The sequence below is a fragment of the Bos javanicus genome, chromosome 2 (assembly GCF_032452875.1).
Source record: "Bos javanicus breed banteng chromosome 2, ARS-OSU_banteng_1.0, whole genome shotgun sequence".
Classification (NCBI taxonomy): Eukaryota; Metazoa; Chordata; class Mammalia; order Artiodactyla; family Bovidae; genus Bos; species Bos javanicus.
This window is the reverse complement of record NC_083869.1, coordinates 5,152,214-5,161,459: the sequence shown is the minus strand read 5'-3', so window position 1 is coordinate 5,161,459 and position 9,246 is coordinate 5,152,214.

The following is a 9,246-nucleotide window of genomic DNA, read 5'->3' as shown; positions in this document are numbered from 1 at the left end:
TTTTTAAATAAAAATTTCAAAGCAATATACATGCGACAAAATTCAAACACAACAGTGAAAAGTCTTCTTCCTATCCCCAGCTCCTTCCTCCTCCTGCCCTCCCGCCCAGGGTGTCATTCGGTCACCCAGTCCTGTCCACCTCTTTTCGATGCCATGGACTGCAGCACACCAGGCTTCCCTGTTCTTCACCAACTGCCGAAGCTTACCCAAACCCACGTCCATCGAGTTGGTGATGCCATCCAACCATCTCAACCTCTGTCATCCCCTTCTCCTCCCACCCTCAATCTTTCTCAGCATCGCTCCAAATCTTTGTTGTGACGAGACAAAGAACCGAGGAACATACACTCACATGACATACAGATGTGAGAGTTGAACTATAAAGAAAGCTGAGCACCGAAGAATTGATGCTTTTGAACTGTGGTGTTGGAGAAGACTCTTGAGAGTCCCTTGGACTGCAAGGAGATCCAATCAGTCCATCCTAAAGGAAATCAATCCTGAATATTCATTGGAAGGACTGATGTTGAAGCTGAAACTCCAATACTTTGGCCACCTGATACAAAGGACTGACTCATTGGAAAAGACCCTGATGCTGGGAAAGATTGAAGGTGGGAAGAGAGGGGGACAACAGAGGTTTGAGATGGTTGGATGGCATCAACGACTTGATGGACATGAGTTTGAATAAGCTCCAGGAATTGATGATGGACAGCGAAGGTGGCTTACTGCAGTCTATGGGATTGCAAAAATTGGACACGACTGAGTCACTGAACTGAACCTATCACTTTGTCTCTCACTGAATTCTTTCTGCGATGAGACACCAAGAATCTGAGCTTCATTGGGTCCTGAAACCAGGTACTGTGGGCTTTGGCTGGGTTCGAGTACTAATCTGAGGTACTCCTTGGACTCCAAGGGACTCTCAAGAGTCTTCTCCAACACCACAGGTCAAAAGCATCAATTCTTCAGCGCTGAGCTTTCTTTACAGTCCAACTCTCATATCCATACATGACCACTGGAAAAACCATAGCTTTGACTACACAGATCTTTGTTGGAAATTAATGTCTCTGCTTTTTATATGCTGTCTAGGTTGGTCATAGTTTTTCTTTGAAGGAGCAAGCGCCTTTAAATTTCATGGCTGCACTCACCGTTTGCAGTGATTTTGGAGCTCAAGAATATAAAGTCTGTCACTGTTTCCATTGTTTCCCCATTTACTTGCCCTGAAGGGATGGGACCGGATGCCATGATCTTCATTTTCTTAATGCTGAGTTTTAAGCCAGCTTTTTCACTCTCCTGTTTCACCTTCATCTAAAGGTTCTTTAGTTCCTCTTCGCTTTCTGCCATAAGGGTGGTGTCGTCTGCATATCTGAGGTTATTGATATTTCTCCTTGCAATCTTGAATCTGGCTTGTGCTTCATCCAGCCTGGCATTTTGCATGATGTACTCTACATATAAGTTAAATAAGCAGGATGGCAATATATAGCCTTGACCTTGATGTACTCCTCTACGATTTGGAACTAGTCCGGTTCTAACTGTTGCTTCTTGACCTGCATACAGGTTTCTCAGGAGGCAGGTAAAGTGGTCTGGTATTCTCATCTCTTTAAGAATTTTCCACATTTTGTTGTGATCCACACAGTCAAAGGCTTTAGCATAGTCAATGAAGCAAATGTATTTCTGGAATCCTTGCTCTCCCAGGTTATCAGAGTTATTTACCAAGAATTTAATGCACATCAGATAATAACAAACAGGTACATGTATTTATTGCCCATAGAGGCTGAGGGCTCTGACTTCAGTCAAAGGAAGTCAAGGAGGGTCATGGCAACTGAGAGCCAGAAGCCTCCTCCAGTAAGCGAAGGAGGACCTTTTCTGAACTGAAAAGAGAAGAGACAGATATGTCTGGATGCCATCAAACACATTTATATTGCACTAATAGGTTTCAGGGCTTCCCCTGCGACTCAGCAGTAAAGAATCCGCCTGCAATGCAGGAGATGTAAGAGATGGAGGTCAATTCCCGGTACGGGAAGATCCCCTGGAGGAGCGCATGGCAACGCACTCCAGTATTCTTGCCTGGAGAATTCCATGCATAGAAGAGCTTGGTGGCCTGTAGTCCATAGGGTCACAAACAGTTGGACACGACTGAAGGGACTTGCATGCACATGCAACAGGCTGCAACCTATTAGTAGGTCAAAAAATCAATTCAGTGTTTCATGATTTTTTTTTCATTATCATAATTTTTGAAAAATAGGAAAGATATTCTGGGGAAAAAAGGATGGGAAGAGATGAAACAAGTTGGACAAAACTTTAATCTTGAAGCTCAGGGACTGGTACATGAAAGCCAATTATATTATTCTATTTTTCTGTGTTTGAGACTTTCCACAATAGTCTCTGTAAAATATATCTTCTAGCAAGCTTTTCTTTCAAGAGAGATGCAAGAAGAAAGGAATTGACAGTGGCAAGAATGCATCAAGGTATTAAGGGTGAACTTGTATTAAGGGTTAACTGTATTAAGGGCAAATTTGTTACCATGTAAAATATGTTTCTTACTGAGGGTTGAGTTTGTTTTTGTTTTAAAGTTTGTAAAGCACTGCCTGGAGCCACAGCTGTCATAAAGGTTCTCCAGGATGCTTTTCCCCAGGCTGCAAGTGATAGGGTAGGTCGTCACCAGGGATCCACCTGGCAATAAACAAGCAGGCCTGACTTCCTTGAAATTTTACGTGAGGACTAGCCAGTTAATGGGTAACCAGGAGCAGAAACCACTCCGCTGGGAGTCTGTGGCCCCGTGGGGGACCCTGCTACAGCGCAGTTAGGGCTCCCAGGGGTGCTGTGGGACAAACCTGGTTTCCAGGGCTGCAGCCGGGAGCCCTCTATCCCAGAGCAAGTTCAACCACAGAGGCCTGGGGGCTCTCCCGCCAGCTGACAAACCCTGAGGCAGCTCAGCTGGGCTGGAAAGCTTCCCAGGGTGGTAATCCCCCTCGGGCCTGAGTTTGCCCTTCCCACCCCCACCCCAAGACTTGCTCTCTGCAAACCAAGGGACCTCCTTAACAGCCAGGGCTGAGCGTGCCTCCTGTGAACGTACGGAAAGTGAAGCGCCTAGGCTTTGGGGGCCACACAGCCCCTCACGGGTGCTCAGCTCTGCAGCTGTCTTGCAAAGCAGCCACGGACAATACAGAAACAAATGAGCACTGCTGTTCCAATAAAACTTTTCATGGACGCTGAGGTTTGAATTTTATGTCATTTTGTTTCTTACAAAATAAATCATTTTTTTTGGTACTTCAAAACCATTAAAAATGTAAAAGTCATTTTTAGCTCCTGGGTTGAACAAAAACACGAGACAGTCGGATTCGGCCCGCAGGCCGTGGGCTGCAGACCCTTTCTTTGGAAGCGGCTATCCTCCCCGCTCTCTCCCCCTCCCCCATCCCTCGCTCCTCCTCCGCTCCCCGCGCCGGTCCCCAACTGCAGCCCAGACGCAGCGGCCAGCGGTCAGGGGGCGCTGACTCACAGGCTGACTCAGCTGCAGGCGTGCATCCAGCACACGCCTCGGCCGGGCAGCGGGGCGCCGGGCGGGCGGCGCAGCCGGCGGAGGTAGGGGCGTGGCGGCTGCCGCGCCGGAGTCGGAACGGCGCGGGCCCGGGCGCAGGTCCCGCCACAGGAGCAGCTTTGCAGGATCCTGACCTCTGTGGGGCCGGGCAACCCGCGTTGCCGGGCGCAGTAGCCACGCTAGAGGCTGGGCCCGGAAGGACTACGACTGCCCCTGGCGCAACTCAAGCGCGTAACACCCAGAGCGCACAGGGGCTGAGACCCGGAGGGAGACCCCCGCTGCGCAGGTCCTTTGGAGCCAGTCCTGGGTGAGGAGAGGCCCGGGCGGCGGCTCCGCCCACCGGATCACACGTCCCCGTCCCGGCCTTTTCCCCCGCGGTCCAGCCTGGGCTGGTCTCCTCCAGGCAGCCTTCCCACCCGGACTGCTAGGAGCTAGATAGAGTCCGCCTCAAGGTGGCATCCTTCCTGGCACCTTCGACCTCGCTTTCCGCCTGCCTGTTTTGTGTCTGGCTTCGTCACCAGACTGTGAGCCCCTGGAGGGCAGCGACCGGGTGTCAGAAGGCTCTGAATCCCTGGGGTTTAAATAGCGCCCGGGGACAGGAGGAGGTAGACTTGTAGTGGAGCAACCAACTTTAGTGATCCCACCTGAGACACAGGCGTACCAGATCGCCCAAACCTATGATAATGTAATAGGTAAAAAATGCAGTTCTTATACCCATAGTCAACCCACTCCAGTACTGTTGCCTGGAAAATCCCATGGACAGAGGAGCCTAGTGGGCTATATAGTCCATGGGGTCGCAAAGAGTCGGACACGACCAAGCGACTTCACTTTCACTTTAGTAATATGTAAAAATATTCTACGCTTTGTGAAAATGACCAAATCATTTATTTGAAATGATACAATTAGAAGTACACATTATTAAAATATGAAAAATAGGTGTTTATTTGAAATTATATATTCTGTATTTACTTTTCTGTTACATAAGTGCTGTTGTTTAAACAATAGGATTAGTCACAATGGCAATAATTCATAGTAGGACGAATTAAACAAATAATATGCAGGAGAAAGAAATATACAAATAGTTTTAGAATGTTTCTGTCCTCTGATAGGGCAATTTTTTTTAATCCATTATGGGTTACTTAAATTTTGTATTAAATACATATATATGAAAGGTTATGTACTGTATGATTGCAACTTTATGACATTCTGGAAAAAAGCAGAACTGTAAGAAGAATGAAAAGATCAGTAGCTTCCAGGGGTTGGGGGTGGGGCTAGTGGCAGGGATGAGTAGGTGAAGCACAACATCAACAGTGAATTTAATGTAAACTCTGGGCTTTAGCTGATGATGTTGGGTCAATGCAGGTTCATAGTAGCAATTGTACCACTATGTCAGATATGTAGATAATGGGGGAGGCTATGCATGTGTGGGGGTCCCCTGGATTTTGCTGTGAACCTAAAACTGCTGTACAAAAATAAATTTTTAAAAAAGATACATATAAGACTTTTGAAAAAGAGAAAGCAAATATAATAGGACCAATTACCAATATTTAAGTTAAAAAATAACAGTGACATTTCTGTCCTATGATACAAAGGCTTTTTTTTACCTCTATTTCCTTGCCTGCAGCCTTTAGGGAACACTTCCTTTATGTAGTGATCCAACTGAATGTGGTTAAACATAAAATTCTTTGACTTGCAACTCTGCTGTTATTGAGCCAACTTTATACTGATTCCGGCTGTCAGTCCAATGTAATGGCATCAAGATACCATTGATGGCACCAAATCATTTGAGCAGGGAATACTTAGGGTCTTACTAACAACAGCAGGTTTTTAGACTGTAGGGATTAGTTTCCAGCTCTCCAAAAATGTGCATCCACTTTGTACCTACAGGCTGGTTTTGGTAGACCAGCTGTTTGTGAGCTCCTTTGCATCTATAAATTCAGTGTATAGGATATCCATGTCTAAAATAGCCTTCTTTTTAAACATGTTGAAGCACTCTGGATGTCATAAGCGAAACCTCTATTTGTTAGGAAAAATGGTTTTAAAGCACAATGATATATGAACTTGGGAAATTAAAGTTGAATGACAAATAATTTCCAGTTTTAGTAAAGAAATGATCAAGTCCTGCTTAAACTGGTTTTCCTCTTCTGGTGATGTTTGTTTTATTTCCCCCAAACTGAGTCATTTTTCGTTATATGAGTTTTTGTCACTACCTACATATCACACTGAACAAATCAGGTGCAGTCAGCTCACCCATTTTTAGTGTCTGTATGGCCTCTTCAAAGATCAAACAGTTTTAGAGGAACAGTTGAGAAATTTCTGCTTGCAACCCTTTTCTCCATTCTCATTCTCAGTCTATCCCCATGTTAGAGAAAGTCATTATTCTTGTCCCACACTTTGAAAAGATGGTTTTGTAGAAGGCTAAGTTTTTTTTTTAATTAAAGTATAGTTGATAAGACTTCCCCGGTGGCTCAGATGGTAAAGCGTCTGCCTACAATGTGGGAGACCCAGGTTCGATCCTTGGGTAGGGAAGATCCCCTGGAGAAGGAAATGGCAACCCACTCCAGTATTCTTGCCTGGAAAATCCCACGGACGGAGGAGCCTGGTTGGCTACTGTCCATGGGGTCACAAAGAGTTGGACACAACTGAGTGACTTCACTATCTTCACTATCTTTAGTTGATTTACAATGTTGCATTAATTACTTCTCTACAGCAAAGTGACTCAGTTTTATATACATATTCTTGTTCATGTTCTTTTCCTTATGGTTTATCACAGGATATTGAATATAGCTCCTTATGCTATAAGTAGGACTTTGTTGTCTATCCATTCTGTATAAACCTGTTCACATCTATGGCAGGTTAACTGTGGTCTATGACTGACCACAGTCAGAGCTGTCTTGTAGGCACATGTCTGTAGGAGATCCTCTTCTTCCATTTCTAGAAACCCAAGTGGCTTGAGTTTCTAGAAACTTTTGCTTTTAAAAACTTTTGCTTTTGCGTGTTTTGGGGAAACAGAAGTCACCACACCTTTTATTGTGAAAGCCTCAGTATCCCAGGAAACAACCCACACTCCAATAGTTGTGCTGTGGACAATTTTGCAAGACACTCAGCAGGTAAGAACTTAATTGACCATAAGTGAATGGGTTTATTTCTGAGCTCTCTATACTGTTTCACTGATTTGTGTCTGTATTTGTGCCAGGACCATACTGTTTTGATTACTGTAGGTTTGTAGTATAGTCTGAAGTTAGCATGTTTCCTCCAGTGGCCGCTATACTCAACTGCAAATTGGTTGGGGGACACACACACACACACAAAAAACAATTTTGATGAATTTAGAAGCCCTTGTCTATCTCACTGAAGAGTTGTGAATATCAGTTTCTACTTTCACATTCCTTTCTCAACCATGTGCTTGTGTGCATGCTTAGTCGCTTCAGTCATGTCCAACTCTTTGCGACCCCATGGACTGTATTCCACCAGGCTTCTCTATCCATGGGATTCTCCGGGCAAGAATACTGGAGTGGGTTGCCTTGAGCCCCCTGGGAAGCCTTCTCAACCATGCCCAACCTCAGATTCTTTTCTGCATATTGTGAAGCATGCCCTTTTTGATTTACCTCCCTAAACCAGTTGCAATGTTATGCCAGTAGTCAGCAAAGTAACACAGTTATGGGTCTTTCCTGGTGGACCACCTTCCAATGCAAGGGACATGAGTTCAATCCCCAATGGGGAAACTAATATTCCACATGCCGTGGGGCAGCTAAGCCTACACACTGCAACCAGAGAACCCGTGTAGCACAGCTGGAACCCAATGCAGCCAAATAAATAAATAAATGTAATTTTTAAACGTTACAGTTGTTTAGACTTCTAAATGATCATCATGTCTGGTTCCTGCTGGCACTGACTGGTATTGTCATCATTCTCATTTTCATTAACTGAACTATTAAAAAACATGGCCACAATATTCACCGTGTCAAAAATTGAACTAGCACTGTCTCAACACAAATCACAACAGTCAGTTCACAGGCAAAGTGGATGTTCATGCTTTAGATTACAGTGCACCTGAGTTGAATCCCTGGGTCGGGAAGGATGGTTATAATGAATGATCCATTATCAGGAACTGCAAATTGTGGTTGCCATCAGCAGTGGTAGAAACTAGGGAGAGTGCCATGTTCATTTGGTACTAAAACCAGTATGGCTTTCAGCCTCTCTTTTTGGGGTCACCTTTGGGGGCTGTACCTTTCCCCCAATCTTCTGTGCCCATTACTGAAAACTTGGAATTTTCTCATCCCAGGGAAGAGTTTACCTGATGTAGGACTTTTACTGCTAAAATAAGGAGAATCCCGGACAAACTGGGTTGGTTGTTCATGATAGCAAATGCTTGCAGGATCAAGAACTCAGCTTCAAGGTAAATACTGTATCAGATCAGATCAGATCAGATCAGTAGCTCAGTCGTGTCCGACTCTTTGCGACCCCATGAATCGCAGCACGCCAGGCCTCCCTGTCCATCACCAACTCCCAGAGTTCACCCAGACTCACGTCCATCGAGTCAGTGATGCCATCCAGCCATCTCATCCTCTGTCGTCCCCTTCTCCTCCTGCCCCCAATCCCTCCCAGCATCAGGGTCTTTTCCAATGAGTCAATTCTTCGCATGAGGTGGCCAAAGTACTGGAGTTTCAGCTTTAGCATCATTCCTTCCAGAGAAATCCCAGGGCTGATCTTCAGAATGGACTGGTTGGATCTCCTTGCAGTCCAAGGGACTCTCAAGAGTCTTCTCCAACACCACAGTTCAAAAGCATCAATTCTTCGGCGCTCAGCCTTCTTCACAGTCCAACTCTCACATCCATACATGACCACAGGAAAAACCATAGCCTTGACTAGACGGACCTTTGTTGGCAAAGTAATGTCTCTGTTTTTGAATATGCTATCTAGGTTGGTCATAACTTTCCTTCCAAGGAGTAAGCATCTTTTAATTTCATGGCTGCAGTCACCATCTGCAGTGATTTGGAGCCCAGAAAAATAAAGTCTGACACTGTTTCCACTGTTTCCCCATCTATTTCCCATGAAGTGATGGGACCAGATGCCATGATCTTTGTTTTCTGAATGTTGAGCTTTATGCCAACTTTTTCACTCTCCACTTTCACTTTCATCAAGAGGCTTTTGAGTTCCTCTTCACTTTCTGCCATAAGGGTGGTGTCATCTGCATATCTGAGGTTATTGACATTTCTCCCGGCAATCTTGATTCCAGCTTGTGTTTCTTCCAGTCCAGCGTTTCTCATGATGTACTCTGCATAGAAGTTAAATAAGCAGGGTGACAATATACAGACTTGACGTACTCCTTTTCCTATTTGGAACCAGTCTGTTGTTCCATGTCCAGTTCTAACTGTTGCTTCCTGATGTGCATACAAATTTCTCAAGAGGCAGATCAGGTGGTTTGGTATTCCCGTCTCTTGAAGAATTTTCCACAGTTTATTGTGATCCACACAGTCAAAGGTGTTGGCAGAGTCAATAAAGCAGAAATAGATGTTTTTCTGGAACTCTCTTCCTTCTTCCTAATGTGTTAAATTGAAAAAGAACAACTCATAGATTAAGGAAACAGGTTGGTCAGAAGCAATGGGGGCAGAAATGGGTGAAGGAGGTCAGTTATAAGTAAATAAGTTCTGGGGATGTGATGTAGAACATGGTAACTATAGTTAACAATGCTGTATTGCATGTATGAACGTTGC